Here is a 14411-nt window from a genome sequence, read left to right on the forward strand (position 1 = left end):
GAGCTTTTCCTCTCCCTTTCTATATGTCCCTCACTTTCTCTTACCTCTCTTTCTCATGGACATTTCCTTTATTTCTCCTTCTTGTCTTTCCTCTTTTTTTCTGGCCTTTTTGCTTTTATGCTTTCTTTCCTTCTTTCCTTTATCACTCACTCTCCGTCTCCATGTCTCTTCATCTTTCTCACTTTCTCTGTCTCTGTCCATCCCTATCTCTGTCTCTCTCTCTCCTCTTTCCCTTCTAATCTCACACCTTTCCTCCTCATATCTCCCCATATTCTTTCTTTCTATAATTTTTTTCCATTTAAAATTCTTTGTCTTTCTCCTGCTTCTGAAATCTACCCTAGGCATTTTCTTGGTGTCTTCAGTGACAACACAAGGCCCCACACAAAGCAGCTGTTTAGATACTACCTGTGTGGCCCTTTGCAAATTCCTTTTCCTCTCTGAGCATCAATTTTCTCCTCTGTAAAATGAGGGGTTTATAGGTAGCAAATTTTTTTCCAGCTCTGAAGTCTATGATCCTAGGTGGCCAAGTCACTTAACCCTGTTTGCCTCAGTTTCCTCATCTGGAGAAGGGCATGGAAATCCATTCCAGTATTTTTGCCAAGAAAACCGCAGATGGGATTAGTAAGAGTCAGACACAATTCAACAACATTTACACATAGCACTTTAAAGTTTCCAAAGACATTTCTTGACAGGTCATGTGACTTTGAGCAAGTCATTTTCTCTGATGATTTCAACTTCCTATATGTAAAATGGAAATTATAATATTGGGACTACAAACTATAGGATTGTGTGTGTGTGTGTGTATGCATGTGTGTTGGATATAATATTTATATTCTAGTGTAATATCTATACCCTGGGTCTAGGTATAATAGGCATGTAATATCTATTCTCCATATCTATATTTAGGTCTATGTATGCCCTGTTTAGCCTCACCTACCTTAGGGCGCCTAGGTGGTGGCATAGTGCACAGGAAGTCTTGACTTCGAATCCAGCCTTTGACACTTACCAGCTGTGTGACCCTGGGCAAGTCACTTAACTTATGTTTGCCTTAACTCTTAGTATAGTGCCTGGAACATAGCAGGCACTATATAAATACTTATTCACTTCCTTATCTGAAGAGTCATTATTGGCCCATGTTACAGAGCATCATAAATTTAGAGATAAAAAGCCACTGAGTCCAACACTCACTTTACAGATGAGGAAACTGAGGCTAACAGAGATTAAGTGATTTATTTAGGACCACACACCTAGTAGGTGTCTGAGGCAGGATCTGAACTCAGGCCTTCCTGAATCTAAGCCCAGGTAGACCCTGAACAGAAAGCAGAGACCTTTCTAAGAGACTAGCTCAGACCTGGGAATGATGTGACATGCCAGTCTTCAGGTTACCATTCCAGGAGTGGTAGTGTAAGTGGGAGAAGGAAGACTGTAGCCAGAAGAATTTCTCCCAGTACATCATTTGCCTCTGACTCCACAATTCTACTAGTACTGAACAAGAAAAATGTATCCAGTAGTCTCATGTTGCCCATGTAATGAACCACTTACAAAGAAATCGCAGGATCAGGAGTTATTTCCAGTAATAAAGCTTCAAGTGGAAAAGGAGCAGCATTGGGAGCAAATCCCAGTTCCCAAGTTCCTTGGTCTTGGTAGACTTTTCATTTATTTATTTGTTCATTTAGTCAATAAGCATTGACTAAATGCCTACTATATGCCAAGCATTTTGCTAGGCACAAGACAGAAAGATTTCATAGATAAAATTGAAAACGGTCCCAGTCGTGAAGGAGTTCCTATTCAACAAAGACAAAAATGAAAAAGGTCCTGCCCATGGGAGTACGTTTGCTAAATCCAGCAATGTGGATATTGGTTTTCTTCTGGTGGCAGTGAATGATGGGTCACAATGAATTTTAGTCAGGAGCTCTTGGGTTTGGACTGCACTTATGACTGGGTTATAACTATAGTTTGACCTGGATTAGGAGTTAAAACTATATTAGCTAAAGCCAGCCTAGGTCTGAGAGAAGCCATAGGGGAATTCTTTCTTTTCATTTCTTTGGTAATGAGTTAAGACTGGACACAGTTAAACCGTGCTTCTGTGTCTGACTCAATTACGCCATTCTCTTGGGGTCTGGATCTGTTGAAACACAGCATGAAGGGGAGAATGATAGAGTTTTCCTGGAATGTATGGGCTCAAGCCAAGAGTTTAATTTGATAAATCTACATAAGACCACAACCCTCAGACTGAGGGAATGAACACTGACATTCCCAAGAGAGACAGAACTAGGGTACAGAGATTCTCACTGCTCTCTGAGAATAATACAAGACATAACAATCCTCCTGCTACTTGTTGGGGCACATAACCACCTGAGAGAATATGGGACCACTCAGAGTCAGGTTGTTGTGGAACAGAATCAGACTAGTTGGAGCTGAATCAGGCTAGTGGCTAGCAGTGCCCCCTGGTGGGTTAAGTGTGATCAAACAAAAGCATGTTTGTATAAACCAGTTTGTGACTGTGAAGATTCCAGCAAACTGAAAAGGTTGGTTTTATACTAAGGACCAAGGTGAGAAAAAAAAGCAAAACAACGAGGTATCAGGGGGTTCAGCTCTTGTCACTGTCATTCTTTTCACTTTTAGAGGACCATGAAATATCTGAGTTGTAAGAAAATTCAAAGGGCATCCAATTCAAAATGTACCCAAATAGAAAAGCTCTCTTAGTCATCTGTGACTAAGGGTCAACTAAGCATCTGTTTGAAGACCTCCACTGCCAGGAAAGTCATTACCTTATGTGGCAGTTTTATTTCACTTTTGAAAGTTGTTAGGAAGTTTTTCTTTACATCAAGCAGAGATCTGCCTCTGCATCTTTCATTCATTAATCCTAGTTGTAGATGAGAAGGATTTTTTCAGTCCACTTCATCAGTTTTTCTTAGTTAAAAGAGAAGGGTCAATGGAGGAGGAAGCTGATTGGGAAAAAACTGAAATATAAAAAACAAAAGGTCACAATAAAAAAAAATTAAGAAGCTGAAACTAAATTGAAGGATGAATTATAAGTTCCACTTGGATAGGCAAATGAAGATATTTGCAAATAAAGGAGAATTGGTTTTTATCATGCGTATCAGCTATTTTGTTTTGTGTTGCTTATAATAAGCATTTGCAAAAAGACCACCATGAAGATAATTGTAGCTTATGCAACAGGCTCTGCCTGAGAGGAAGAAGAGATGGAGAAATTCTTTGAAGAACTTTATAAGACCCTCCAAATTAAATGAACATATATTTTAATACTAAATGACTGCACTGCAAAAATAGGAAGAGAGGAAAATGGGGAAAAAATTGGAAAACATGTTTCAGAAGTAAGAAATGAGAAAGCCCACAAGGTTACAGATTATGCAGAAGTTTCCAAACTGTGTGACGTTAATACATTCCTTACTAAGAGTCAGGAGGCACAGGACGTGGCACATACTAAGTAAAATCACAAAACCTCTCTACAGTTGATTATATTCTAACAGAAGGAAAATCTGGATTACTGCTGTTGAAGTCACTTCCAAATCAGTTATCTATGCACAGTCAGACTGCTGACTTATTAGAAGAAAGATAAAAATCAATAAAAAATTAGAAGAAAGAAAAATTAGAAGGTATAGCACACATATTCAAGAATTATCTAAATATAATTAAAAAAATCCTTTAAAGAAATAAAGAACAATTCCAATAATTGGAGGAACACCCAGTTCTCATTTTGGGGCTATACAAATAGAATAAAAATTATAATTCTAACTAAATTAGCATATATAACCAAACTACCAAGGAGATACATTATAGAGCTAGACAAAAGAGTAGCAAAATTGATTTGGAAGAATAAAAAGGATAGAACTTCAAGGGAAATAATGGGGAAAAAATAGGACTGGAGGGAGATTAGCATTTCTAGACCTCAAATTATCCTATAAAGCAGAAATTATTAAAATAATTTGGTAATGATTAAAAAATAAAGAATTATGTAAGTAGAACAGATTAGATAAGAAAGAACCAGAAAAGAGTTAATGTAATCACCTAGGAAAGAACTCTCTGACAGAAACTGATGGGAAAATTGAAAAGCAATTTGGCAGACATTAGATATAAAACAGCAGCTTACACCACACAGCACAGTGAGCTCAAAGTGGATGTACAACCTGAATACAATAGAAAAAATTAGAAAAGAACCACATTAGGAATTTCTTACCACTATGGCTAGAAGAGAGTCCTTAAGAAGGAGAGATAGAACAGTTATAAAAGAAGATAATTTTGATTACATGGAATTAAAAAGTTTCTGCACTAACAAAATCAATCCAGTTAAGATCAGAGGAGAAGCTGTTGATTAAGAAGATGTGATATGCAGTTGAATTAACTTTGACCTGGCCTAATTAAGGAAATTACTGACCCTGAAAAATGGGAATTGGATTTTTTTTAAAGAAAAAAACAAACCAGATATTGACCAGGGCCATCACCATTTCTTAAGAAGTTTAACTGAAGTAAATCAATTTCAGAGAGAGAAAAAGAGGAGTCTACAAACCTTCGAAGTCAACAAATACATGATATTCGAATGGGTGATGAACTATGGCAGTCAACATAAGACAACAGTGGTTTAGAATTTAAACTAATTTGCAGAATCTCACAGAGAAGGATGGGGAAAACTCATGGAGGTATGATGCAGGAACAAAAGCAAATGAGGGGAAAACAAATGTAAAGAGAATCTGATGAGAGACCAGATTAAGTCATATCTTCATGAGGCCATTTTAGGAGAAAACTGGAAACAAGACAAAAAAATACGAAAAATAAAACTCCTTCAAAATTTTTATAACAAGCTCTTTTTTACCCATTATTGACAGTGTGGTTACTATATCTCAGCTTTGATGAGTTATATGAGGAATCAGAGATGGCATTAAACAAAGATGGGAAAAGCAGCTGGTTTAGACTAAGTATGCACAGAAGAGATGCGTGCTAAAGGGAATTAAATTTTTAGGGCACTGAGGGATCGATTTCCCTTATATCTTAAAGACAGGAGGTAACAAAGTGTTGGAAAAAATCTCAAGCATTATTACAGATAAAAAGTGATAGAAAATCAATAAGTAATGATCCATTTGCTTACTTTCACTGATGAGAATACGAGAAGGCTTTTACAAATGATCCCCTCTGGCAGAACATGTTTTTATAGTCACACCATTGAAGGAAAGATACTGAGAATACAAGATTTCACTATAATTATTGTTAGCTGAGAGATATCCTGGCATTGTGGATGTAATATTGGTCTTAGAGCAAAAAAGAAATTTATTCAAATTTTGCCTCCAATACCTACTAGCTGTATAATCATGGGCAAGCCATTTAATCTTCTCATTTCAGTTTCCTCATTTGTAAAATGAAAAAAATACTTGTATCTACTTCAAAAGGTTATTGTAAAGATCAGATTAAACAATGTATGTAAAATGCTTTTCCAGTCTTAAGGCATTACATCAATTAACATTACATCACAAAATTATTTTGTTGTTTATCTTTCGTTTTCAAAGAGGACCAATGACATGGGTGGTGGGGACAGAGGAAGGGAGATGACTTGAGTGTGACTTGGATTGAAGTGTGTGAGAATTTCTCATGAGGTCATCACTCTCACTCTCTCAGAGTCATCATGGTCCAGTGGAGGACTGGAGATGACCCAGGATGCAGTGGATGACCTTGGTATCTTCTATGTCTGGCCAAGCTCTAAGCATACCAGAGCTCCTGCTTCAGCTGCCTTCATGATCATTAGAACAAACTGTTCTCATCTGCCCATTCTTCTGTGGAAAGTCTTCATATGCTTGGGGTAGACATCCCCCTAACTCACTGATGGGGTTGAGGCCCTTAGGCTACCCTCAACGTGGTTTAGTCCATCTGCTGAGACGGTTTTACCAGGGTTTAGCTGCTGTGCATGTTAGAGCTTCTTGGAGCTGGAGGTGAGAGTTTGGTGAAAGGTGGACACCATTGTGATTGAAAGTTCATCACAACATTAGCACTATCACTGAGGGGAGAGGCATGGTGGAGAGGAAGCTCCACCCCTACCAACAACGGCTGGGCAATTGACAGCAATAGGCAGATAAGCACAGAAGGTCTGGGAGTGGCAGGATCCTCCCACCCCCAATCAGCAGTTCGGAGGCCAGCCCAGCCTTCAGCCATAATTCTAGGAAGCAATCCCTGTGGAAATGTAACCTGGCAATTGCTCCTGTAGGTGCTACCGCTACAGCTACCAATTACCCAGAAAAGAACATTTTCACCACCAAAGTCTTTGGCACTGTCATATGGTTCAACATAGGTAATTTATATCATTTGATCAGTTTGAAATGACCTTAAAGAAGAGGCATTCCTATCTCTTTTGCTGCTGTATCCTAAGGTCCCTGGAGCATTTCTATTGGATTTGCTGCTGAAATCTATTAGTTGAGGAGGTTTCTTCCCTTTTCGAGACTGATTTACATCAGTTATGTATTATTTCTCCCACTTGAATGTGATTTCTTGGTCACAGCTATTATAAGTTCTATTTACATGAAAACACTCTGCATATAGCAAGCACTTAATAAAAGCTTTTTTTCATTCATTTATTCAAAGAAGCATCTACATCAGTCAATAGCCATGGAGGACAGTGGAAAGGGCACTGAATTTGGAGTCAGTACACCTGAAATCCTAATTCTGTCATATGGCCTGAGTGACTTTGGCAAGTCATGTCATTCTCTTTGGGTCTTGGTTTCCTCATCTGGTAAGTGGGTGGGTTGGACTAGATGACCTCAAATTAACAGCCCCTTTTGCCTTTCAATCTGTGGGAACTTTTGAAGTATGCTTGAAGGGCTGTCTTGAGGAAGATGGATTAGGCTCATTCTCTATAGCCCTAGAAAGCAGGACCAGGAAATGAAAGATGTTGGCCTGACTTGAGAAAACACACGGTAACAATTAGAGTAACCCATAAATGAAGTGGGATATCTCAGGAGGTAGAGGGTTCCTCCTCACTGAAGGTTTTTCAGCAGAAACTACATGATCATTTGTGAAGTATATTATAACAAGGAATCCTTTTCAGTATAGGTTGCACTAGATGACTGCTGGGGTCCCTTCCAATAAGAGCACAAAGAGGCAGCTAGGTAGTACAGCAGATGGAGTGCTATGCCAGAAGACTCAAGTTCAAATCCCATCTTAGACACATTACCTGTGTGACCTTGGACAAGTCACTTAACCTTTGTTTGCCTCAGTTTCCTCAACTGTATAATGAGAACAATGATGTTATTATTAATGGGGATAATAATAGCACATACCTCACAAGGTTATTTTGAAGGTTAAATGAAATAATTTTTGTCAGGTGCTTAGCCCAGTGACTGGAATATAGTAAGTGCTTAATAAATGCTTATTTCCTTCCTTCCTTCCTTCCTTCCTTCCGTCCTTCCTTCCTTCCTTCCTTCCTTCCTTCCTTCCTTCCTTCCTTTCTTCCTTCCTTCTTTCCTTCCTTCCTTCCTTCCTTCCTTCCTTCCTTCCTTCCTTCCTTCCTTCCTTCCTTCCTTCCTTTCTTCCTTCCTTCTTTCCTTCCTTCCTTCCTTCCTTCCTTCCTTCCTTCCTTCCTTCCTTCCTTCCTTCCTTCCTTCCTTCCTTCCTTCCTTTCTTCCTTCCTTCTTTCCTTCCTTCCTTCCTTCCTTTCTTCCTTCCTTCCTTCCCTCCTTCCTTCTTTCCTTCTTATAAGGAGACACGGGATTGGAGGTTGGACAATCATTGAAGATGGCCTAAGCTGTGCTTTCCTCCTGGGATTCAGGGTCAAGAAGTATATACACCTGAGAGCTGGCCAGTGATGATTCTGTCATGAGGTCGGGCATGGTGGTGTTCTCCATAGCACCCTTGGAGCCTTGCTGTACTCTCTTGGGTGTGCCTGCAGATCGGAATCACAATAAATAGCTGACATTGACATATAGCTTTAATGTTTGCCAGCTGCATTACCTGCATTTTCTTATTTGACCTACATGACAACTCTGGGAGGTACAGAGGTACTATTATTATCCTAATTTTCTAGATGAGGAGACTGAGGTTCAGAGAGGCTCCCACATGCAGCAAGTGTTGAAGCCAGATCATCTGTTTGTAATTCCTGGGGCACTTCCTATGACTCCACAATGTTTTTTATCTGGTCCATTTCCATTCTAGAACTTAGATTCTCTAAGTACACATTTGAAGTATACTTTGTGTTTTTGGTAAGAAGCTCTGAGCCACTGGAAAGGTAAGAAAAAATGTTGAGAGCGAAAAAAAGCCAACCACATTAAATCCATTTACATCCAAGAAATCCACAGTGCTGTGTCAACTTGACACCTGTCTGTAGAATCTTGCTCTGGAAAAACAAGCCCTGCCTCTCTCCACCTTCTCTGAAGGGCTCTTGTGTAATGTGACAGGAAATAACAGGGTCTCTTAACACAGAGCAGGGATTTCCTGGCTACATTTGGGCAAGAGGAGCCTCATTCTAAAGGTTCCACAGGATCAAATGATGCAGTATGTGGGAAGCACTTTTTTTTCTTTTTTTTCCATATGCAGGGGAACTGCTTATCATACTTAATAACAAATTGGTCGATGGGTATGGAACATCGCATGTACTGACAGATTCGACTGACAATGGCCTCCTTTGCTGTGCCATGAAGAAGTCACGCCATATCTTGGCTCTGAGAATTTTATCTGGCTCTCCCCCATATCTAGAATAACCTCTCTCATCTCTGACTCCTGGCATCTGAGGCTTCCTTCTAATCCCAGCTAAAATGCCATCTTCTGCAGGAAGCCTTTCCTATTTCCCCTTACTGCTACCTTTCCTATGAAATTATTAATAATTTATCATGTAATATTTGATATGTATGAATACACAGATATGAATAGATGTTATTCAGATTATCAAGATACATCTATATCTTATTCTTTTATCATATATAATCATATCAAGGGTAATAATATAAATATCTGTATCTTATTCTTACACAATTGTTTGCATATTATCTCCCCAATGAGATTATGAATTCCATGAGAGCAGAGGTTGTTTTTTTCCTTTCTTGGTATCCCCAGAGCTTAGTTCATTACCCTGCACATAGTAGGTGCTTAATAAATACTGCTTGATTTTATGTGCTAACTTGCTAAATGTTTTTTTCTTTTTTTCTTATAAAGTATGGTTCCCTGACGAGTGGGGGAGGTGTAGGGGAAGGGAAAGGATGTATTTAGAAGTTAAGATGTTATGAAAACAAACTACATCAACAAAATTTAAAAAATTATAATAATTTGGTCAGCAGAGCTTGGAAGTCCAACACAGCATCTTGCCGCATTGTTGTAGTTCAGTCATGTCAATTTTTTATGACCCTGTGGACCATAGCACACTAATACTAAACCCTAAAACTGGGGTTTTCTTGGCAAAGTTATAGGAGTGATTTGCCCTTTCCTTCCCCAGTGGTTTAAGGCAAACATAGATTAAGTGACTTGCCCAGGGTCACGTAGCTAGTGAGTATCTGAGGCCAGAGTTGAACTCAGGTCTTCTTGACCTAGTGCTCTATCTACTGAGCTACCTAGTTGCCTTGATCTTGCCATGTAGTAGGCATTTAATAAATGCTTCTTGAGTTGGATGGAACTGAGGATCAAGTCACCAAGAATACGGGAAAGGAGTTTTGGACTCGAAGTCAGGAGACTTCAGTTTGAGTTTTGTGTCTTTTTCCAACTTGCCCTGTGACCTTGAACAACTTGCTTCTCCTCTCTGGGTTTCTGTCTCCTTTCAAGTTGGAACTCGATGCTGTATAAAAACCCTCTTGTCTCTCACACTCAATGTGCTAAGCTCCCTTTTGGCTCTGATGTTCGAGATGCTTAGGCCCCTTCTAAGCCTGACATGAAGATGATCACAGAGATGGAAGAGGCCTTGGGCATCACATGGTTCAATCCTCTCATTTTACAGATGAAGAAAGTGGTCCAGCAAGAATGAACAATCTGCCTTGGGACACACAGGTAGAAGAACCAGTAGGCTGAACCAAAAACAACCACTCCAAATCTAGTGTTTGGTATCCCCAGTCTTCTATCCTAAGGCCCTTTTTAGTTCAGACATTCAATGAGATTGATTGATTGGAGACATATGATCTGGACTGGCCTTTCTGTGGCCTATCTGAGAGAAAGGTAGAGCCTTGTGAACATGAGTATATGTCATGCAAACCTCTCCAAGCCTCAGTTTCCTCATTGGGTGTGGTAGAAATAGCTTTTTGGAATTTGAAGGCCTGAGTTTAAAATCCTTCTTCTGACATATGCCCAGGATCTATCAAAAGGGGATAATTATACTTGAACCCTCTTCTTCCCTAACTAGGGGTACTGGGAGCCAAGTCTATAAACCTTAGAGCAACACAGGGAAATCAGCTGCTTTGATGTGCTCAGAGTGCTCCAACAGGCCCCCTGGTTGTCTGTGTTTGTAGGAAGTTAAACAGCCTCCCTCATTAGTTTTTCTCTTCAAATCTACCATGTCTTGTCTGTCAAACACTGACCAGAAAGCCCTCTTAATCCAATGTATTTCAATGAAGTTATGAGATCTCTGCCTATTTTTCTCTTTCTAGCTGTCAGACCAGTCTGGCAGGTGTGAAGTTAACAGAATCAAAAGAGGCAAAAGTGAGTAATAGAAAAAAGGAGTAGGGAAGGTGGAAGGGGAGGACTGGGCAGAAGCGTACCATCTGTCAGACTCTAAGGACTGGGGTTTGGTTTAGGCATCAGATGGCTAAAATGTTCCATTCCATACATCACCTGTTGTATTTGTGTTTTGGGGGAAAGAGCCCTGGCCTTGGAGTCAAGAGATCTGCATTCAAACCCTCATCTCCAGTCACCATTTACTAGCCTGGTAAGTTTGGGCAACATACTTCCCATTTCTAACTTTGTTTTCCTACCCTGTAAAATGGACATATTTGGGCTTCTTCATGGAGTTGTGGGAAAAGTGCTTGACAAATTGTAAAAACACTATAGAAAAGGGAGCTAATATTTTGTTGTAGTACAGTTTGATTAAACTCGAGATTTTGCTGAAAATGATAACTTGTATTTATGTGGCACTTTAAGGTTTGTGAAATTCTTAACAAATATCTCATTTGAGCATCATGTTCATAGAGTGTAGACTTGGAAAGAACCTTACAGGTTGTTTAGGAAAGATCCCCTCATTACATAGAGGAGAAAACCAAGGTCCAAACAGATAACTTGCCCAAGCTCCCTCAGCCAGTTTGTGGTAGAGTAGGTCTGAGAGCCCCAGACATCTGACCAAAGTCTTTTCTTACTGGACTCCTTCAAATATGGAGGATCAGAGGTGACAAGGCCTCATATCATCCCTAGGCAGTGACGTAGCTCTACTGTAGAAGAGAATGGACAAGGATCCAGTAGGTGAGAGAGGGGGGTCCTTGCACCTTGTAGGGTATGGATTTTTAGTCTTTGTTGAGGTGTTCCAGGCCCCTCTGGGAGTCTGGTGAAGCCCATGAACCCCTTCTCAGAATAACTGAAGACAATACTACATTTCAGTTCTAGGTTAGTGAAAATAAAGATTCCACTTTCTTTTCCTCACCTAAATTCACAAACCTCTTGAAATTTCTCCATGAACTGCAGACCCTAGCTTGAGAGCTAAGTCCTGGATACCTGGATATTTGAGATGTTCTTTTTGAGGGTTAAGTTTAGATGGTTGGGATGAGGATGATAGAAAATGACTCCTATGGTTGCGAAGTAGAACTGGAGTGGGGAAGGGGGATGGTTAGAGAAAGTGCTTGTAAGGCACCTAGGTGGTAAAGGAGAAAGAATGTTGGATGTGAAGTCAGGAAGACAGAATTCAAATTCTGTCTCACTAACTGTGTGACCCTGGGGACATCACTGAACCTTTCCTAGCCCTAGTTTCCTCATCTGTAAAATGGGGATAATAATAAGCCCTATATCGCGTGATTGCTGTGGGGCCCAAACAAGAGCATATGTGTTGAGTGCTTTGCAAACCTTTAAATACCAAATAAAGCATTATTATTATTGCTGGGTACGGTTATAGATCAAGTACAATTCCCCAGAGCTGGAGCATCAAAATGCAGTTAAGGCAGCCCAATGTATTTGAAAGAGCCAGAGATGGTCAGCAATGAGAAGACTTAGATCAGGGGTGGGGAACCTATGGCCTAGAGACACATGTGACCTTCTAGGTCCTCAGGTGCAGTCTTTTGATTGAACCCAAGTTTCACAGAATGTATTTGTTTTGTGAAATTTGGATTCAGTCAAAGGGCTGCACTTGAGGACCTCGAAGGCCATGCGTAATCTTGAGGCCATAGGTGTCCCTCCTCCCCCCTTGACTTAGGTTGCAGTTCTGGCTTTGACGCTAAATCACTGTATGATTTTGGACAAATTATTTCTTTTTTAGAGGCTCAGTTTTCTCATGTGTCAAATGCGATGATAATCTCTGTCTGTTTCATGTAATCTCTGATTACATAGGTGGGGGAGACTCCTCGAGGCAGAAGCTTCTCTTATCAATTCAGATCAGAGACTCCTCACGAATTTACAGTTTTAGAGAGTTGTCTAGGGACATTGGGAACTTAAGTGACTACCTAGGTCACATAATCAGCATGAGTCTGAGGCACAACTTCAACTCAGGTCTTCCTAACTCCAAGGCCAGTTTTTTTTATTAATCAACTAATCAATTAATTCAGTTATTCCTTCACTCATTCAGCAAGCATATATTACATGCCTACTATGTGCCAGTCACTATATTAGACAAAGGGTACAGAGAAAAAAATCCAAAAGAGTCTCTGCTCTCAAGGAACTTAATTCAATGGCAGGAAAAAGGAAGTCCCAAGATGTGGTGATTTTGACTGGAGGCACCAGCAATTGAAGAGATAAAGAGGGTTTAATTAATTGGAACCAATCTGACTGATGCTGCTAGATTCCACATATATAATACTTCTGCAAGGGTCTCAATGGCCAGATGGGAATCTGAACATATTCCTTGGGCCCTTTCTCCAAGGTCCTTTTTCCCTAGGACACTATGCTTTCTCCATAGAGGTAAGATATATGATTATAAAATGAGAGGGAGCAACATGATTACTCTGGTCCAAAGGCCAAGGCAGGGGAATAGCTCTATTAAATAGAACCAAACCTTCTCCCTCTTCCCCCCTCCCCCGACTTTATTTGCATTTTTACTGCAATCAAGGCCACTCCCAGATCAAACTGCAAAGTAGGTCATTAATAATAATAGGAATAGAGACTAGGCCTGTGATTTCATTAATTGTTGTTGTTGTGTTTGTCCTTTGCTCTTGAAGAGGACCATGACATCAAGATGGTGACATGACTTGCAGTTGACTTTGATTTGAGTGAGGGAGGGCTGTGCAAGGTCACCAGCCTCACTTTCTCCTCCTGAGCCATCTGGGTCTAGTGGCCTGATATTCATCAGGATGACTGGAGATGGCCCAGGATGCACTGGGAGACCCTGGCCCTTTCAGGCTAAGGTCTTATAGCATTCTCACTTTGAGTGAGATACACCCGTTCAATGAATAGGCTTCTTTATGTAGTTGCTCAAGGGATGGCCCCTTTAATAAAAAAAAAAATTAAACTGGGAGGAGAAGACCCTCAGGATTCCTGGGTAAAAGAAAAACAATTACTATTTAGTATTCCATTAATATAGGGAACTCAATTCTCAGCTGAGGAAGTTCTATCCCCTGCCAATTCAGGTTGGCACCTTCTCTGCAACCTATGTAGTCTTAGGGAGTGGCTGAGAGCACTGAGAAATGGGATCATTTGCCCAGGCTCATATGGCCATATGTATCAGAGGTAGGATTTGAACTCAGGTCAAAAAATTCTAGCTTTAAGGCCAGTTCTCTGGCCATTATGGCAGGCTGCAGCTATTACTACTTCTATCACTAACAGTAAATAGATTTGTATAGCAGCTTGAGGTCTGCAAAGCACTTTACAAATGTTATCTCATTGGATCCTCACAGCAACCTTGGGAGGAAGGCACTATTACTATACCCATGTTCAGTTGAGGAAACCGAGGCAAACAAAGGTCAAGTGACTTGCCCAGGGTCACAAAACTATTAAGATGTAAAGCCCAATTTAAATTAAAGCCCTCCTAACTCCAAGTCTCTCTTCCTCCTTTTGCTGTTCCTACCTTTTCTCCTAACATTTTGTTGTTGTTGAATTGTTTTAGTTGTGTCTGATTCCCTGTGACTCCATTTGGGATTTCCTTGACAAAGACACTGGAGTGGTTTGCCATTTCCTTCTCCAGCTCATTTAACAGATGAGAAAACCGAGGCAAACAAGGTTAAGTGACTTGCCCAGGGTCACACAGCCAGTAAGTGTCTGAGGCTGCATTTGAACTTGGGCCTTCCTAACTCCAAGTCCCAATTCCTCTGCTTGCTGTTCCTACTTCTCCTCCTAAGGTTTAATAACACTCTAAGATTTGCAAA

The sequence above is a fragment of the Notamacropus eugenii genome, chromosome 5, assembly GCF_028372415.1.
Source record: "Notamacropus eugenii isolate mMacEug1 chromosome 5, mMacEug1.pri_v2, whole genome shotgun sequence".
Classification (NCBI taxonomy): Eukaryota; Metazoa; Chordata; class Mammalia; order Diprotodontia; family Macropodidae; genus Notamacropus; species Notamacropus eugenii.